The sequence below is a fragment of the Gambusia affinis genome, linkage group LG07 (genome assembly GCF_019740435.1).
Source record: "Gambusia affinis linkage group LG07, SWU_Gaff_1.0, whole genome shotgun sequence".
NCBI classification, from domain to species: Eukaryota; Metazoa; Chordata; class Actinopteri; order Cyprinodontiformes; family Poeciliidae; genus Gambusia; species Gambusia affinis.
The window spans coordinates 4,099,371-4,120,260 of NC_057874.1; the positions used below are offsets into that span (position 1 = coordinate 4,099,371).

At 41.2% G+C, this 20,890-nt stretch overlaps 1 long non-coding RNA gene across 1 annotated transcript; it reads left to right on the forward strand.

Moving 5' to 3' along the window:
• Window positions 1-1,583, forward strand: LOC122834216. Its single transcript, XR_006371155.1, has 3 exons — window positions 1-396; window positions 492-523; window positions 1,392-1,583. It is a non-coding gene; the product is annotated as an uncharacterized LOC122834216 (long non-coding RNA).
• The last annotated feature ends 19,307 nt before the right edge of the window (window positions 1,584-20,890 follow it).

Here is a 20,890-nt window from a genome sequence, read left to right on the forward strand (position 1 = left end):
TTCCACACAAAGTATCAGGCTGCGGCGTACCATCTACAAACAAACAAGGAGAACACCCAGGCAGAGGTTGAAGTGCTCGATTGCAAAGATGGCAAGCTTTAGGTGAACTTGCCCTATTGACCCTGTCTCTGCTTGCAATGCCTTTAAGCAACGCTGATGTAGTTGTACTAACAAATGAACCTGGTCAAATCCAAACCGAGGAACGGAATGGGGAAGGACACACTCACCAACACACTCCTCATAAAATATGGACGGAAGAGGGAAAGTTTGGGCTTCAAGGATTTTTGTTCCAAGCAAGGAGAAGTTGGAGGGTTTTAACAATCACTCTGTGGGAGGAACATTTGGAAGCACAGAGACAGATCCAAACGAAAACAGTGAGGATGGACGGTAGTTCAGGTAAGTTATTTTTACATCTTTTTTTGTTGTTGTTGTTGTTTTTGTTTGTGTCAAGGCTTATGCTGATTTTTTCATATGTGTTTCCTGTGTTACAGAAGAACAGACCTGACGGGGAAGCAAGGACAAGGTGAGTGACGCATGTCTTTTCTTTTAAACAGAGTTTACTGTTACATATGCAAAATGATTGTTTTTTTGTTGTTTTTTTGTCAGTTTAAAAGTGCACTATGGGGAGAATTTAAGTTATTGAAAGAATTTATCAATAAATGTAAGTTATTCAACATTTTCAGACTACAATGTTTAGCAAACTCTTGCTGTTGTTTATAATGCCATCATAAATGTATGTTTACACCGTTTAAAAACAGCCTCTGTTTAACACAACGTGATGGGCTGGCTGTAAACTGAATTAAACTGAATTAATTGTGTTAGTAGCACTGTTGCCTTGCAGCAAGAAGGTTGTGGGTTTGAATCCTGACCCGGTTCGTCTTTGCATGTTCTCCCTGTGCATGAGTGGGTTCTGTCCGGGTTCTCCGGCTTCCTCCCACAGTCCAAAAACATGACTGTCAGGTTGACTGGTTTCTTCTTAGGTGTGAGGATGTGTGTGTGCGTGTGTGTGTGTGTGTGTGTGTGTGTGAGGGTGTGTGTGCATGCATGATTGTTTGTCCTGTCTGACTTGAGGTTGCCCTAACTGACCACTGGAGATAGGCACCAGCACCCCTCTCTACTCCACTAAGGATAAACATGTTAGATAATTGATAGACGCTTTTTTTTTTTTTTTTTTACCAGACTAAAAGATATGGTCATCCTCTCTCCTCTAAGTGGAGAGAGGAGAGACAGTTGATTTACAAATGCATCAGAAAACTCAACCTAATAGTTAAGTTACTAAAGGATTCCCAATGCTAAAAACCCAGCATGGTCTAAAGTGCCACGTGAACACATGCAGTCACGGTAGATTTCAGAGGTAATGGAGCTCTGCTAAAGTAAGTTTCCTTCTGCAGGTAATTTCCTGTGGCTCCCCTTACAACTGTCCGAATGGAACTAATGGGAGAAGGCATTAGAGGACATAAACAAGAGCACATCAGCCTGTCGGCTCGTCCACCACCAACGTCTCACTGTAGAGTACAGTACCCGTCCATCTCCCCCGCCCGGCTCCGAGAGCGGTTTGCAGGAAATGTCAGCCGGTGTGATTGATTTCAAATGGCCAATTCCTTGACTTCATGCTTCTATAAAACGAGACAGCTGCTGGGAGAAATCAAAAACCCTGCAGGAGCTGGAAAGACCTTCTCCTTTTTCCATCTGTTTAAATGAGTTATTGCCTTTAGCAAGATGAGTAAATAAAAAAACAGGGCCAAGATGTGGATGGAGGTCAGCGAAATGTTCATTATATAGCGATTACAGCACAAACTCGGCCTTTCCTCTTGAAAGGCAATCCCACTTCGGAAATCTTTATACAATCAAGACATGACATGTCGGCCATTAAACTTTAGGTAAAGATTTGGACTTACAAGATGGCCACAGCAGAGTACTGAGACATTTTGATTGTTATTTTAAAACCTCCTTTTCAGAGTTTCCACAACCAAATGTTTAACCTCTCTTCCTTTCAGCTATGCTTGCCATTTATTATGTTACTTCAGTAAATGTTTAATAGCTTAAGTGTCGAAGAGTTTCTTGCTGAACCTTTTTCTGTAATATTCTTCTCCAATGAAAATACTAAAGTCGAGGGAGCTGGCTGCCTTTCCTTCACATTAGTTCCCACATTTTTGGAACCAATGTTCCCAAATACTGAAAAGATTGACTACTGCAGCCAAAACTTGAAATTACTACATTTACTCAGTTTTCTTAAATAACTTTTTTTTTGGGGAAAAAATTAATTTTGAGTACTTTTACTACGCCATACATTTTACTTTTCCTTGAGCAATTATTATGATGCATCGCTACTTTTACTTGCCGGCATCCAGTAAAATTGCTGGATACTTTACCCACAACGACTGCGGTGGGGCAAAAAGTTAAATAGTAAAAAAGGAGATGGAGGAAAGAAAGAAAGATAAAAAGAATACAAGAAAACACCCTGTAGTCTGCTTTTACACATGCAGAAAAAGAGGAAAACAGCGAAACCACAACGACAAACAACATGCATTTCAAAAACAAATTCACTGAAAAGTGCATTGTACTAATTAATACTAATATGTGTGTGTGTGCATGGGTGGGCGTGTGGGTGTGGGTGTGGGTGTGTGCATGAGTGCACTTGTGTATCTAAGTTTTTGGGGGACGCCTCGATTATTCTTGTAGCTCCCTACACTACCTTCTCTGGGTCTGGACTGCCATACCACAGTCCCACACTGAGGTGGTCAACATGTTCTCAGCTCAACAATGTTTTGAGGAAAATGTTTGATTTCTTTTCCTCAGAAATGGCCGTCTCCGCTGGACCCTGGTGTTCTTCAACCGGGGTCAAAGATCGTCTAATTGTCTTGTCCACATTGAACGCCAGGTTGTTATCTCCTCATCGGCTCTTTAACTGTTTGACTTTTTTCCTGTACATTGACTCAACTTTTCTTTGAAAAGTTCCCACAACCTCGGCGACATCCGCAAGTTTACTGATGAGGTTTTCCTTGTGTTGCGAGGCACGGCTGTGTGTTATGAGCGTGAACAGCAGTGGACTGAGCACACGACCTTGAGGGGCGCCAGAGGCCTGCATGCAGGAGTTGAAGATGCTTCATCCAATGCAGACTGACTCTGGCTTCGAGTCCAGACACAAACAGTGGCGTTTAGAACAAGCACAAGAGGTTTCTCTAGTAGCCTCAAGGGGAAGTTATGGCATCAAACCACAAGCAACAAGCAGAGACAGGATTCTGCCAGAGGTGTCTTTACTGTCCGTGATCTCTTTGTGGAGCATTGTGGATATTGGATCGTTGGTGGAGGATTAGATTATCCAAGTTTTATTTGTATTTGCAGGTAAATGTTCAAAAACCCTGATGGGGACTTGAAATGGTGTGATGTAACGCTTCTAATGACCGGAGAGACTGTGACGTCCTGCCCAGGATACAATCGATGTAACTTTTTTTAATCTGTTATACAGTTTTGCTTGGTGGTAAGTGGGGGAATAACTGAAGAACATTTTGCCTCTGCTGAGCTCTCCAATCAAAAACAGAGAACATTTTTACTATTTCTAACGTGAAAACTGGACGCCAGCTGTGTTCAGTTACTTACATCAAACAATCTCTCAACTGTTTGTTAGAAAAGACAAAACTTTAGGAAGAAAACAAAGATCTGATGTGGCTGTAATCATTTTTTAAAAGGTTTCAGACCGCGTCAGTACAAGATGTCAGAAGAACTCATTGCTGAACATTAGAAGCATTCTCGAACTCTACAATCTAAACATGACAACTCACATTTCCCCAATTCTCTGCAAATGTTTGGGGCGGAGAGGGGGGCCCAGTCCTGTGTTGTAGGTCCAATCCGCTGCCATTGTTTGCAGTCATTTGGAATAATGCAATGTGGATTAAAATAGCATGGGCCCCTGGGAGGTTGTTGACTGGAACACACAGCTACAGTAATCTCCCAGATGTGCTTCACGTGACTGTGGAATTAAGTGAGACGTTTCCTCCCCGAGTCTGACGTGGAGCTCGGTGAAAACAATCAGAAACTTCTGGCACATGAACTGGAAGTAATTTTATGGCTGCCTTGTAAAAGAGTAGAGAGGATTGACAGCTATAATCAGGCATTATACAACCGTGACCAGTGGCAATTAGCCTAAAAACAAAAAGAAATAAAAAAAAAAAATCTGAACATGGATGAGTAGACTGTAAAGCCTGTTGGGCTTGTCTGGAACCAAACTGAGACATTAAAGAACTTCAATTAGATTTAAGTCCAATGATCAGTTCATCAGTCAGCCGTCCTGATGCACCAGCTGTTCTCCTTTACTAATAACTTCATTTTATTTCCCCTAGAACCGAGTTTCTCAACCATTTTTGGGCAAGCGCCCATCTGGCTCCCTTACCGCCGCCCATCAAAGAAGCTATAGGGTGTTTGATGGCCTACGTTGTAATATTTTATGATTAATATTACTTATATTATCATTATTGTTGCAATCTTTATTTTTATGGTTTCTATATTTATAATCAGTAATCCTTAAAAGAGAAACACACTACTGGACTATTAGTTTCCACAGAACAAAAAGCCATGTGAACAGAAATCGTTTTTAACGGCGTCGTAAGAAAAATGCAATGAATGGACATTCAGCTTAAAATCGGTATCAGCAGCCAATCAAAGTGGAGAAAACCCATCACAGCGTCCTATGTGCTACCTTTGTTTCGCCAAGCCTTGTAACATTTTGTCATACAGGCTGACCTTTAGAAATCATATACTTACTTGGTTTTGGCAATAAGACCTTTATATTCTTTTGGCCTTGAAGTTCTTCCCATGGATCATAGAGTCGTGTTGGACTGGATATATATATATATATTTTTATTACTGATTTTTACAAAACAATGAGCAGCATACATAGACATTCAAGTCATACTTGAGACAGTACTTTGAGAATAAGCACAAACCAATAAATGACAAAACAAGAACCAAAAATAAAACAAGGCACACAAACAAAACCTAGCAATTAGTTCCATAAGTACGTGGATAAAGGGTAGGAAACTAAAAAAAAAATAATAATAATAAGGACTGGATATCTTTTATAGGTTAATAAATGAAATCGTCAATTAAAAACTTCAGGTTGTCTTTAGTTAAGATTCTATTGATTATTTAAATTAAAGGTAAATTGATTAAGTGTAAAAAAAAAAAAAAATCTACGAAGGCCCAAATCCGTTTTTATAGTGATGTGTAATTTTGGGTTGGGTTGGACTAAAAGCCACTTTAAAATCAGTCTCGTTTAGCTTGTTTGTGTTTCTCAATCCATCGAAGGTGTTCTGTTGAAGCATCATTCGCTCTGGTTTTGTCCGAGTGGAGCTGTAAACTGAGGATGAGTGCTGGAACGTCTTGGTAAAGCAGCCATGAACCGATCCGGTCGAACATAAACACATTTACGTGACGGGAAGCAGTGGTGGCGACCTTTGCTTTAAAATCCCGTCTCGTGGATTTATTTACAGGCGGGACAATTTTTATGGAGCTCTGTAATTACACCCATCGTTAGGATCACTCGTCGGATCATTTCAGATGACCCGCAACATAATGAATATGTTAACAGGTCGAATATTCTAGGAAATGAGAAAAGGGGAAAATGATGCTATTATTTTCTAAAAACCCACCTGAGGTTTAACTGACCTGAGTTTGACTCGTCCAGGGTGTGGCCCAGTTGATTCTTTTCTGTTGTTAGCAGAGTTAGAAACAATCCCAGATACAAGGTCGTTCTGTTAAGAGTTTCCACAGCAGAGGAAAATCTGCCAGCAGGTTGGGAAGCAGCGCGGCAAATATCTCTCTCTCTATTGTTGTCTTGTGATCGTAAGGTTGTAGGTTCGATTCCAGCTTCCTCCTGCCCCTGGGTAAGATACTTAACACCAAGCTGTGCAGTGAAAGCAGCTTTGTGAGTGTTAATAGGTAAATGTGACTCTCGCAGAAAAGCAAAATGGATTGTTGTCCATTTATTGTTGCTTTATAGAGTGAGAGTATTATTGCAAAAGCCTTAAAATTCCACTTGATGAACAGGACACTTTTTTTTTTAAAAGCATTAGCATTCACCCTAAGACGTTCTGCTCTTTCATCAAAACACAAATTGATTTATTTTAACATCTATTCTCCTTCCTCTATTATTATTGTGGTGTGACATGCATGAGAATATTGGTCAGTTCTGCGCATTGTTGTCTTTTTATTTTGAGACAAAAGTGATTTTTTTTGTTTCAGGTTATTTGTTACAATTGATGTGAACGAACATTTCAGAGAAACAACATCCTACATCCATGGTGGTGGTAGAATGATATTCCTTCCCGGCTTCTTGAGGACCTGGACGATGGCCTGGTCATTTATGGGTCATGAATTCTGTTTCCTAGCAGAAAATTGTAAATGAACATGTTAGTTTGTGACCTTAGGCTCGAGCACACATGGGTTATGCAGCAGGAAAATTGTTCGCATTAATGAGAATAGCTTTAAAAAAGCCTGAATAAATGGTATGAAGGTTTAGTAGTTCATTACTCAAAGTTTGGAGTAACATGTTTGAGGCGATGTCGTGTGCTAGAAACATTGGAAAACCATCCAGCATGGCTGCAGTAAAACAACAGTTCCTCGCTAGCAACGTAAAGGACTCAATACCAGCTACATCCAACGCTCTTCAACGAGGGTTGAAGGATCAGTCATTAGCTTGACGAGGTCATTTCTATTCACATAGAGCCAGGTCAGTTTGCATAGCATCCCCCCCCCTCAACGAATGAAATCATAATTTGAAAACCGTTTCTGACGATCTGAAAGAATTAAACTTGACAAAAAGTGAAATCAGAAGAATGTCAGAGGAGGAAATGCTTTTTCACAGCAATCCACGCTAAACAAAATGCCACAGCTTTGAAGAGATTTGTAAGCCTTGAACCAAAAACAAAAGAGCCAAGAATCCAAAGATTAAGTCCAGTAAAAGCAGCTTTGTTTTGACAGGGTGAAAAATTTCTTAATCCTAATATTTACAGCGGACAAACGTCTTAGCACTAGTCAATAGATGAGCTCCGTAAGTACTCTGAATCAATTAATCCAGCTAATGTTCGGGCTGGATGGCAAGTTTCACTCTGGTCATCAAAGACCATAAATAAGGCTTAATGGAATGGCTTTTTGTGTTGCTCTTCCCCTCTGCGGTTGTAAGTGTTGTTGGATGTAAGACCGGATCGGCCCAGCTGGCCGGATCAGCCACAGCTCCCAATCTAAACACGCTGACGAAGTGCAGGTGTCCTCCGCCTCCACTGGCACGTCGGCGGAAAACATTAGAGAGCAGAGAGGCTTTCTTTATAGCTTTTAAATGGAGGCGCAGGGTCAAGGGCTCCCAACTAAGACCCAGATCAATACCTTGACCTCTCAGGAGTCGGGCCACTCCTGGCTGGAACGGAGAGAGCGAGAGGTGTAAACCAGACGCTGACCGATGACCCGGCTGCCAGACTACCTGAGTCTACAAAGGAAACCCTGATGGATGAGTACTCAAGATTGTCCTTGATGCCCGTTTGTGTACAAGAATCGTCATTTGTCGGCACTTCTTGTCTCCTCGCTGTAGAGCAACTTACACGTTGAAGTGCTAAAGAGCTGGTTAATCTTTCAACAAGAGAACAGACGCTGGATGCTCCGTCTTTTCTGAAAAGGTCTTTTAAGCACCATATAGAGCTGCAAGGTACAAAGCTGCCTCTTGAATTCGTTTTTCTGTTTGAGTCTCTTTACTTGTTGTGTTTGACTTTGCATTGATATTATAGTATTACACAGAGTTGGGTAGGTACTAGTTACATTTTATTCAATTATCTTTACTTGAGGGCTGCACAGTGGCGCAGTTGGTAGAGCTGCTGCCTTGCAGCAAGAAGGTCCTGGGTTCGATTCCCGGCCCGGGGTCTTTCTGCATGGAGTTTGCATGTTCTCCCTGTGCATGGTGGGTTCTCTTCGGGTTCTCCGGCTTCCTCCCACAGTCCAAAAACATGACTGTCAGGTTAATTGGTTTCTCTAAATTCTCCCTAGGTGTGAGTGTGTGCGCGCATGGTTGTTTGTCTTGTATGTCTTTGTGTTGCCCTGTGACAGACTGGCGACCTGTCCAGGGTGTACCCGCCTCTCGCCCGGAACGCAGCTGGAGATAAACACCAACAACCCTCCCGACCCCATTAGGGAAGAAGGGTGTAAGAAAATGGATGGATGGATGGATGGATGGATGGATTATCTTTACTTGAGTAATGTTTTGGAAAAAATTGTACTTTTAGGAGTATTTTTACTACGCTGTACTTTTTACTTTTACTTTTGTCATTTTATTGTGAAGTATTTTTACTCTTATTTGAGTAAAATTTCTGCATTCTATACCCACTGAATGAAGAACAAACATGTTGTAACCAAAACGTCACCAGATGCAGACACACAGCTGCAGATTTTGTTAAAATTTCTGAAGCTTTACATTGAAAGAAACTGTTGCCTTATTTTGTTGTTTTTTGTTAGTTATATGAATTATTGTCATTTTCATCCTTAAGATACCAAAATTTTCACTTAAGCTTATCTTTTGGTCTGTGTGATGATGTAATTTTTAAATACTAAATGATTGATAATTTGATCAGTTACTCTGTTCTTGAGTAGACTTTTACACAAATACTTTTTTAAACTCTTACTTGAGTCATTTCTTGTACAGCTACTGTTTACTTTCACTTGAGTACAATATTTAGACATACGACTGACCACTCCATTTATTATTAAATTACCCCATAGTTCCTATAGTGACAGAGTTTTTAAATCTGCAGCAAAACAAGACTTTGACGGTTTGTGTAATTCTATAAAGGCAGAAACATGAAAAAAGAAAAAAGAAAAAAGATGCTCTTGTTTGTTGATGCTCCCTAACTGTTAATTAGTGAAATTTACCGCAATAAATCTTACAACAAATCCTACAACGCAGCCTGTTCTGGTGAACACGTTTGCCCTTGTTTGAAAGTTCAAAGTGCAGATAAATACGTTGTCATTAGCTTGTGGTGCTAATGGGGGTTAGTTTGGTCACAGCAAATCACAGCTGTTTTTAAGGTATAAATAACCCCCCACCAGTGAAAGCACAACCCTCCCTCCGTCCAGACTCACAGGGGGCGGGGCCTAATGTGGGGACAAGCAGTGGGGATTTACTTTGTCATTTAACAACGTCTCAGGCACCCCGCTTTTTTTTTCAAAAGAGCGAGTAGCAACAAATCGTAACAAGTCACACCTCACTTCCTGAGCACTGCAGTCAGACTGACACAGTCAAAATATTAAACTAATCTGGGGCATGCTCCGGTGGCGTAGAGGCTGGCGCGCCCCACGTTTGGAGGCCTTCAGTCCTCGACGCAAAGGTCGTCGGGTCCGGTAATCGAACCCGACGACGTTTGCCGCATGTCTTCCCCCCTCTCCTTCCCCCTTTCCTGTCAGCCTGCTATGATAGGAGGGACACTGGAGCCCACAAAAAGGACCCCCTGGTGGGGAACAAAAAAAAAAAATAAAATATTTTAAACTAATCTACACAACAATGCCAAGAAACATAAAGATAGCAGCTTCATGAACTTGATTAGATATAAATTTATTAGAAATTAACTTTTGTTTTTCTCAAACAAAAGTTAATTTGGGGGCTATAGTTACACTTCAAATGTGGACTAGAAGAAGTAGGTTTGATGTTGACTACGAATCTGTTGCATGTATGAGGTCATTTCTGAGATTAATCTAAAAATGTCAGACTTTATTCTTGCACATTTTTGACTTTTGGAACTCACACATATCTAGGGTTTTTCTAGGAAGTTTCTGAGTGAAATTTCTGAAATGTATTCATGTATTTATTTACTTTTTTTCTGTCTACAATGGCGACGATACGCTGTCTTAACTGTGTGTCAGCTAGTTGAGTAATGGTTGTATGTTCAGAATGATAAATGAAGAGTAACACATTACAAAGCTACCAATGAGCAGAGCTGGGCAGTAACTAGTGACTTTTTTTGAATAATATTATTTTTAGGAGTATTTTTACTACACTGTACTTTTTACTTTTGCTTGAGTAATTGTATCATGAAGTATTTCTGCTCTTACTTGAGTGAAATTTCTGGATTCTCAACCCACTGAATGAAGAACAAACATGTTTTAAGATACCGACACACAGCTGCAGTTTGTGTTAAAGTTTCATATTTTTTATAATAAAAGAAACTGATTTGGAAAAATTTTCTTTTTTAATTAATTTTTTTTTTTTTTTTGTTACTTACATGAATCATTGTCATTTTGGTCCTCAGAATACTAAAATTTCTACTGAACTTTATATTTTGGTCCGTCTGGTGATGCTATTTTCAAATGTTGAACAACTGATAATTTGATCAGTTACTTAATAGACCTTTTACCAAATATTTTGAGCAATTTTTTGGATGGCTACTATTAATTTTTACTTCAGTAAAAATATGTAAAAGCAGTGCTATTGTCACTTGAGTACAATCTTTGGCTACGCTGACACTTTCATGAAACCTTCAGGCCTGGAGAACAACCAGGTGGGTTGACCTGACTCAAGCTGAGGGACTCAGGCTGTTGCAGATATTTGAATTTGGACACGCAGTGCATTTACATTTTTTTTTCTTCTCCCCCCTCCCACACACACATTTGAATTGTTACTTGAAAGCAAATGCTGTAAATGGAGCTAAAGTCACATGCTTCACAGCTCTAAGTACTATTCCACTCCTCCGGGCATGTTGAAATAAGGACCGCTGATTTATACTTAATGGTCCATTGCATCTCAGTTACTGCAGATGGAAGAGTTCTGCTTTGTGATGACAAGTGGCAGCCTGCTGAGACAAAGCTGAAGAACAGATTTATGCGCAGCGAATCTCACAAACCGTTTCTTAATCAGGAAAATCTCAGAGTGGCTCATTGGAACAGCATCGGGAGACGTGTTGTCACAAAGATTTTGAATTTTCTTTTTAAAGAAACAAACAAAAAAGCTTTTCAGTACACTTCTAACAATTCCCCCGCAGTGAATTGCCTCCGTTGTTTAGAGCTGTTTGTGTCCGTTTATGATGCTGAGAGTATTTCCACAGATCGGCTGAAACCTGCCGGGTCTGCCGTTGCATCATCAGGTTGCGCTCACTGGATCGTGGCGTAATTTATCATGACTTCATACTTTTCAATAGGATATTTGCTGCCATCTGTCAAAGTCATGCTGAGACATTTTCTACCTGGACACCACACACACACACACACACACACACACACACACACACACACCGACTAATGAAAGAATATACATATAGAGACACCTTGAAAAACCTTTGCTCTTGAGACCACACACAGTTATGATGCTGACTGTGCTTTTGAACACTACGTTTTGTCCTCCACAATAATCACTGCTGTAATCCTGTTGGTACTGTAATTCTGAGGAAGGTGATATTTCGCCACAATGCTCATGATGGCCTATTTCCCCCTCCCCCCGGTTGCCCCTCTGGGCGCCTGAAACGTGGCGCAGACCGACACACCGAGGAAAACGCAGGTGTTAAAACACCCCAATGAGCACGGATGGATAAATTTTGGCATGTTTTCGTTTCATCAACACTGTACTTAATCCCCGTGAGCATCCAGTACACCTGCACGGTGAATGCCGAACGCTCCTCAATACGGCGGCATTCTTCAGTGACAGCTCGACTCGTCATGCCTCTCCTTCTCCATGTCCCCACCTGCGCTAGTCACAACAGTTTACCTTCCCCTAACACCCACCTCCGCCCTGACTCAGCCGTGTTGTTTTGACAGACGGCGTAGAAAAAGCAGCTGCTGGAAGTACATGGCAGAGCCTCGCGCATGAAAGGGTCACTGGAGTGTTAGCTGACACAATCAAAGTGCGATCCATTAGGAGCTCAGAGGTGATAGCAGCAGCAGTTTGTTACTCATCAGTTCTGTTAATGGCCCGTCTTAAAGCTTTACCATTAGCTGATGTCATGGCACGCCAGTTAAGCCTGGATGCATAAGTCGGAATGCGTTCTGTCCCGACACGTAGCCAGTATAGAGAAACGGCATCATTTTATTGTCGTCTCTCAATGACTCAATTGAAATTGGATTACAAGAGTTTTTAAAGGAATTATCTCTGCACTGTGCAGCATTTTTCAATGCTTGGTCTGTTTCTGACCAAAGAGTAGGACTTTGACGCTACCTAAAAAGTTAGAACTGCAGTTTTTGAAGTCAATTGAACAAGTTCAATAGAGCAATGAGGAGAGCTATGGCCAGGTGACTGATGAGAGGCTTGAAGTGATGCATTCATGGACCACAAATCCAGGAGGATTGAGCTGCCAGCGGCTGGATGACCTCAACCGTTACCACACATGTGTCATTTACCACAAATTTGGTTATTTATGTGAAATGAAACAAACATTTTATGAAATAAGACAGGATGAAATCTGGTTTTATGAAATAAAACAAGATGGCGCCTTGGGCGGTTGCCTATATCAGAAACTGCCACTGCTGCTATGTGCAAATTAAAATCAGTTGGTTTAATAGTAAGTGATGGTGGTTCACTTGGAGAGCATCACAAAAAAGTTGTACTAATGGCTACACTACGTGATATTTCTGAACTTCTGCACAAGCTAACCGTGACCTGGATTTTGAGACACTCATTAGAGACCTTTAGGGGTGTGTGGGAGTTTGCCCAACCAGTTTACATGTGCTTTGTGGACTTGGACTGAGTCCCTCTGGGACCTTGTGGTGTGTGGTCCAGGAGTATGGGGTACTGGGCCCTTTGGTACGGGTTGCTAGGTCTCTGTACCACCGTCGCCAGAGCTTGGTCCACACTGCTGGCAGTAAGTCAGGCTTGTTCCTGGTGAGAGTTGGACTCCTCCAAGGTTGCCCTTTGTCACCAATTCTGTTCATAATCTTTATGGACAGAATTTTTCGGAGCAGATAAGGTGTTGCGGATCTGATTTGGTGGCCTCAGGATTGTGTCTCTGGATTTTCAAGGTGAGGTGGTCCTTCTGGCTTCAGGGGATTGTGATCTCCACGTTTTGCTGGAGTAGTTCACAGATGCTTGTGAAGCAGTCAGGTTGAGGATCAGGGCCTCCAAATCTGAGGCCATGGTCTTAATCTGGAAAAGTGTAGAGAGCATTCCCCCGGTTTGGAAAGAAGGTCCTGCCCCAAGTGGAGGACTTTAAGTGTCTCAGGGTTTTGTTCATGAATGAAGGAAAATGGTGCAGGAGATTCATGGATGCACTGATGTAGGGCGCTGTGCCATTCTGTCATGGTGAAGAAAGAACTGAGTCAAAAAGGTGAAGCTCTTGTTTTACTAGTCAATCTACATTCCTACCCTCATCTATGGTCACGAGCTCTGGGTCGTGAATTGGCAAGACCTGTCCAGGTACGGCACCGAAACGACTTGCTAGTGATTACCTCAAGGCAAATTCCAAAGCAACATTACAGATTAGCTGGACTGCATATAATAATGTAATCATATTTATATACTCACTTTATAGAAATAAAAAAGTAAAAAGAAAATCATAACATTAGCTAATGTTTTTGAGGCAGTGGAAATCCACTGTAGTCCTGGACCTACTCAGAATAGCCATTGCCATTAGCGTCCAGAACCAAGTAATCTAGTTTTTCAATTAATAAAGATCAAGTAAGTCAGTAAGATTGAATCTGTTTGTAATTTTTTAACTGATCATCAATTGCCTATATGTCATGGACTTCCATTTTAGCACTTCCAAATCTCTGCCTCTGATTTCAGCCTGTTCCCCGTAGAGGCTGATTTCCTCCCAGAGAGCATTACTGTCTTCCAACAAATTATTTCACTGAACAAAGCATGAACAGCTGCCTTTTTAAACTCCTTCTTCCCATTTTTGACACTGGTTCTACAATATCTTCAGGTTTGAAATGCCAGATAGCTACAAACCCGTGTGTTAGCTTCAGAAGCTAAGTTTTGGCTACTGTCCTTTGTTGCCTTGATATCAGCAGGGAAATGAAAAAACTTAGCACTGCATTGTACCAGCTAATTACTGGGAGTAACAGCACACTACAAAACTCAGTTGTACCAGAAGCCTGCAGATATCTTCAGTTTGTGTCTTGTTCATGGTACAGCTCTAGCAACAATTGGAGTGAGCAGTAAGAGGAAATAATCGATGTGGCTTAAATTTAAACAGAAGTACGTCACCACTATACTAAATAGGCATAATCTAGATTCAAAAATCTAGAATTGATGCTACACAGAAAGTTACTGCTTACTCATGAAAATAACTGGAAAAGTGGCCTGATATTAAACATCATTTGTTGATTGTATTTGGCGAAGAAAACCCCCCAAATCACATTAAAAGGGGAAATGCTCACTTTTCATCCCTCCTCTTGTGCTATTTTGTCAAGGCTGTCTCAGTGAGCTTGTATTATTTACCTTTAGGTGGTTGGGTTGTGGCAGCTGAGTGACATGAACCCTCGCTGGCCCCTCTTAGAGAGGACATGCTGATTAGGTAATCACCTGTGTACACAAAGCCTGCGCACTCCTCTACCTCCATATCCTCTCTGACAGACACGAGGGGAAGACGCAGTTCTGCTTTCACACCCCTTTTCATCACAGTGCGGTTAACAGCTTTGCTGCAGTCTGCGAGAAGGTAAAACATCTTTCATGCTGTTTGCACAGAACCACCAGGTGAAGTCTATTGTCCAATTGGGGGGGAGCATGGCGGGGGGAAGAGATGATGAAAAGTTAATCTTTTAATGCATGCCGGGCTGATGCTTATTACCGGTTTTACTCTGTCGGTTCAAGACGGGATTACGGATACTTGTGTTTTATGGAGTGCAAACACAAGCTTGTCTTTCTTTCATCTTTTGGTTTCCACGCAAGAAAACACGCCATAGCTCATTTATCGTGAAGAAGAAGTTATCATAGCTCTCAGGGCGCAGGCTGCTTGTTGGTCGTCCTTAAGCTAACACGGCTAACGGGCGCGGTGGTTCGGTAGGACGACGAGGGTACTGCCTGGACCTGGAGGCCTAACGCGGCCCGGACCTGTCACTGCTCTGCAAGTTGATTCAGCGGCATGCTCCTCGCTGAATAAAAGGAGCTGTGGGTGTGTGTGTGCGTGTGTGTGTGTGTGCGCGTGTGTGGGTGCAGGGAGAGACCGGCGGTCCATTCATTAATCACCGAGGTAAACAGCCCATCCAGTGACACCTGGCCGGGTTAATGCCCGAGACCCCGGAGTAATTACCGTTCCCCTCCCCGGCCAGACCAGCCACTCACATGAAAGTTTGTGATTATGAAGGAAATGGGAATTAGCAGGAACATTTCAGGAAAAAGAGCAGTCCCCTGTTTGCTGGTAGCATGCAGGCCCTTCAAGAGAAAATGGAAAGAGGAGGGGAGAAAGAGAGAGAGAAGAAGAAAAGTCAGAGGCGACGGGGGCTGATTGGACTTTTCCCTGTGGAGCATGAGGGGGACGGAGGGGGGGAGCGGCCACGGGGTGGGATGGCAGGGGGTCAGGCCCACACCAAATTAGTAGTGTCTGTTACTCGAAACCTTGCTTTCCCCAAACGCAGCAGCGCCCTTCTGGGTTCCCTGTTGAAAATTACCGAGAGGCCACGTCGCAATTAGTGGTTTGTTTCTTTTAGACTGAAATATGGCCATAATTCATAGCTTTCAACCTATTTCATTGGGAAGATGTATTGGTTGGCCAAAGCAAGGAGGTAATTGTAACACATGATATGGCAATTTGTTACCCCGTCGCCTTGTACACAAAAGCATTTGCATGGATATGCCGCGCCGGTATTTTAGGGTATAATGCCATTTGTTTCCAATCAGATTGGAAATGAAAACTGTTCCTGTCGGAGGGATTAAGCATCTATTCATTAGGGAGCAGTAAGATGTAAGCGGTCCAGTTTGGGCCTTTTTCGTGTGAAAACGAGCCGGTCGGTTCTGAAGTCTCCTCTCCGGCGGATGTTCTCCAGAGCTGCGGTGCAGTCGAGAGATCTGCACCGCTTTCTGCAAAGTAAACACTTATCTGGAACTGCGTGCACAGATGTTTTTTTGCTCGGACGTCTTATATATAAAAGCGTCCTCTGTGGCTCTTTCTTTCTTAGAGATTAACAAACTAATCTTCCTGCAATGACTCATTATGCTCTGTATGCAATAATTACGACGTGAGGTAACGATCTAAATGCAAGTGTTTCCACTCATAATGACTCTTTCATTTTCCAGAACATTGACCTGGCTCGACAGCGAGCGGGTCTCTCGCCAAAGTGGATGCAGAACATTAAATCCCCTATTTCCTCCTGTCCCACCAACGCCTCCACTCCCCCCAATCCCCAATCCTGTTCCACTGCTAAATTTACAGTAAAACTTCATACTCCCCACCAAGCTCAAACCTTCTCTCAAACTCCGCTCTGGAAATAAGCGTGTTGCTTAAATTCGGCTCTGTGAAGCGACGTCACGTTGCCAATTTGAGTCCGTTGAAATCTAATGAGGGCCTGAAGGAGGCACTGACACTGGAGTCAATCAAGTGTCCACTGACTTAAAAGTGTCAGTGGAGACTCCAAGCCTTTTAATGACACTTGGTGGTTTAATTGTGCAGCAATTGGTAAAGCGATCCGTGACTCTTCCACGTTGACTTTCAGCGGATCCTAATCCATACGGAGGCGATTGCGTCCTTCGCCTCGCCTCTGTTGGCCTCACCATGCCACCGGGGTCTCGATTTTCCCCGGGCCTCTCAGGCCATCTTGTGCTTCATCGTTTCAAACGGAGGACTTGTGGTGTGAAAAATGCCAAAACGTGGTTTTCTAATTAGTTTCAACGTAGGCGTCAAAACTGGTTAGAAAATGTGAGAAAACGAATGAAATAAGTACCAAACAAATCAAATCACTGATTCAGTCTGGTCCAGTAGAAAACAACTCTACTATAATATCTGGATGTGTTCCCACCAGGGGCGCCGCCAGGAATCTTGGGCCCCCGGACAAAAAATTAAATTGGGCCCCCCACACAGCTGCTTTTTGATTCTATCTGACCCATAGAAAGCGTCACAATTTTAAAGGTTTGCAACTGGCTTGTTTTCTTTGGTCCAATACTGATAACAATATTTACTGCTCATGAATTTAACATCCAACAGTCTGCATACAGTATGACAGTAGGATGTTTACATTTTTTCTGTTAGTTTTAGTTTACTGAAATGTCTCTCCCCAGGAGCAACAGTCATAGGCAACATGCAAAATACACATAAAGCAATCCAGAAAAATGCTATGTAGTTGCTTTTTATTCAAGCTGCAGTATATAACTTTAATTTAAAAAAAAAATAATATTTTCTCCATATTTGTTGAAGCTGTCACCATGTTGTGACAGTTTGATATGAGACAGATAATCTGTGAAAACAATCAAATCTTCTCCACTTCCTCCCTGAGCTGCTATTGCCAGCTAAAGTAATGCAACAAACAACCAATCAGAACCAGGAGGAGGGTCTTAGTGCTGATCTATGGAGCAACATGAGCATCAAAATGCAGGACTTGTTCTCACATCTGGATCGGCTTGCTGAGAATCTGGATCAGTGAGTGATGAGCAGGAGGAGAGACTCCATCAGGACAGAAAAGAGACGGAGGATTTTACACAATGAAGACGAAATGTTCAGTTCACATGTTCTTACCTTTGTCAGTGTTTATTATTTAATTGAAGGAAATCCAAGTTTGTAATATTTAATTAATACACTGTGCTAGAAAACCTTTTTTTTTCTCCTAAAATGTTTTTTTGATGAGAAATATTAACAGAAATGAACTGATAAAGCCACAAAAATGTCATCAGTTCAGTCAGAAGATCAGATTTCTCTAAATGAAATTAGAATAAAAACCTGACTGAGAAAAATTGAGTCACTTTTGGATTCAGCGGTGCAAAATAATCCTAATACAGTTAAAAAAAACACAGAAAACTTCCAAAAAATATTTTGTTTTGTAACCCGGTGTTATTGCTATTATAAATATGATTAAAATGGTGAGAAGATTAGCGATCATGTGATTGAGAGGGAACATTCCCTGTGCTTTCAAACAGGCTGGTCTGGTGAGCCGATCTGCCTGGCTGAAGCCCAAACGTTTGATAAATGGAAAGCAAAGGATTAACGTCTACAACAGAGGGAGGTTTTTTTAAATTTTCCTCCTGAACATGGGAAAAGCTGTGAGCGGTTTGCCTCAAGTGCAGCTAAAATATCAGCACATGTAAAAGTTAGTGGTGGTTTCTGTTGGAAAACACCAGAATCACCAGGCTTACAGTTCAAACATCTGGACTCTGGGTCACTCCAGGACACGTGTCAAACTCGAGGCCCCGGGGCCAAACCTGGCCTGCCATAGGTTTGTATGTGGCCCTTGAAACTCCAAATTACATTGTTTTTTTTGTAAAACTCACAAATACAGCACATCTCCACTTTTTTCTGATTTTTACTGCTATCTTTTTCTCAAAATTGGCCAAAAACATTGGTTCTAAGTAACAGCTGCCTCAGCCTCACTTGATGTGAAGTTATACTCCGTCACTGATTAATAAAAAGTCACATTTAACAAATATTGTACAAATTCCTTACAAATTTTTTAAAATTAGTGCCACAAAATCTGTGATTTTGATTGCGGAAAAAACCCCCACAAAAACTGTCAGAAAACCGGGGACGGTCTGATCGATGTGAAAATATTGAAATCTAAGGAACACTTACTGAATTCAGAAACAAGCAGCTTTTATTTAGATTTTAACAGTTCAGTGGGTTTTTATAAATATATTCTGGCACAACCGGCCCTTTAAGAACATTCAGATTTTTGATTTGGCCCAACATGTAAACGTTAATGAAATCCAGCAGCATGTCAACACATTCCAGATGCTAAAAAATTTTAAAAAAGAAGCACACAGTGTGTTGAAGTAAATTTTCTAATGTGCATACTTACTGAACACTGTGAGGAATTGACTGCCTGACAGGAAGCTGCAGTGAGACACGCCGTGTCTGAGTTTCATTACTCACCTGCTGAGCTTTTCATTTAGTTTAAAATGCATTAGATGTATGAGACTGGTCAAAACTGTTCAACGACAATAATACTCAACTAAATTAACTACACTTCCATTTGTGTGATACATAGCAAACACCATTCAGTCTGAATCTGTCTTCTACTTTTAGCAGCAGAATTAATTTTCATTGTCTTAATAAATTTAACAAACTTAACCTAATAAGTTAAACTTCTAACTATTAAGTTTCTCACTTAATAGTTGGAAACGGTTTCTAACTATTACGTTTTTACAATCGTTTTATAGTTTCCGAGTTAGAAACTATTAAACCATTATAAAAACTTAAAAGTTAGAAACAGAATAGTTTCAAACTTTGAGATAGAAATTTGAACTTAATGGTTTTACATTTTTAAGTTAGAAACTAACTTAAAACTTTTTTAACTTAAAAGTTTCTAATATTTCAGTTGGAAATTAAGTTTAAGTTTCTAACTTGAATTTAAATTCCTAACTTAATCACTAGGAACTAATAGGTAGAAACTATTAAGTTTATATTTTCTAATGGTTAGAAAACTGGGTTTCTAACCATTAAATTTCTAACTTGACAGTATTAAGTTAGTATTGGAAACTTCAGTTTCCATTAGTTTCTAACATTTAAGTTAGAAACTATCAGAATGATGTTTTCAGTGTCAAAGATCTCCTCCACCAACCAAAATATAACAGTCTTTAAAGTTCAAATGAAGCTGTTGTGTGTATCTACTATACTCAGAAACATAAAAAGCAACAAGAAAAATAAAACAATCTTCCGCCTGCAGTGTGGTCCGAGGTTTTTTGCCACTATGTAGCTCTAGCTGAGCCAAACGAGCTCAAAGTTGGACCATCCAAAGCAGTTTTTAATAGATATCTGACAGTAGTGAGGTTTAAATAAATGTGAACAGAGTAATGTTGTGGTTCCTGCAGCACATTTCTCCACATGCTGGAGGAATTCCCCCACGGCAAGCCGAGCTGCTGACACAGACAGCGTCAGGACGGCAAAGACACAAGCAGGTGGAGGTGCTTAACACTTTGAATTTCAAATCCTCCTCTTTTATTTATTTATATTGTTATTTATTTTGTTGGTTTTTGCCATTTAGCATGTTTTCATTTTGCAGGAGATTTTGTTTGCTGCTAAGCATTTTTTAACATGAGTTAATTTGGCATCTGGAACAAATCTCTCTCAGACTAACAGGACTAGCAAACAAAAACAGCTCAAGTTTACTCCCTGTTTTTCTGCCTTCATGCTCCTTAGTTTTTTGTCCTGTTTGAATCTTAATACCACTCATTCAGCGCCTCATTCTAGCCTCCGTGTTGATTTTTCGTTCGCATGGCACGCCGTCTCTCTCACTAAGAAAAGAAGAAGTTTTAAGTGCAACCAGGCTTTTCATTTTGACGCATTTTGCAATTATCTGTATTGTTTCTTTGTTTGTTTTTTGTTTTGAGGACGGATTGGACGACTTTTAAAGAGTCAACATGAAGAAGATCAGATTCAGATTTCGCTGCACACAGAACACAATATTCCTGGTGTTCGTCGTTTCTATACAGGAAGTGATTCACTCAGAGGGCATTCCAGCTATCAAACAACCTCAGATGTAAAAATCGAAGCATCGGAATCACTTCGACGCTCAATCGTTTGTCCTGCATGAACTTGATTTGATGTGCTCAGCGTCAGCGATGGCTCTGAAGCAGCGACCCCGACTCAGAGGCTGCACAGCCTCGTAAAGCAAATTACAAGGCTTGTCTTCCTAACATGGAAGAGTTCCAATCTTCCATGTTAGGAGAAGCCCTGAAGCGCGGGGTCAGAGGCTGCCACATGCAATCAAAGGAGATCACAAAGTCTCAGGGGGACATGGAGACATTACCAATCCCAGATGGGATCACTCCGGCACGTGGTTTCGTCATTAC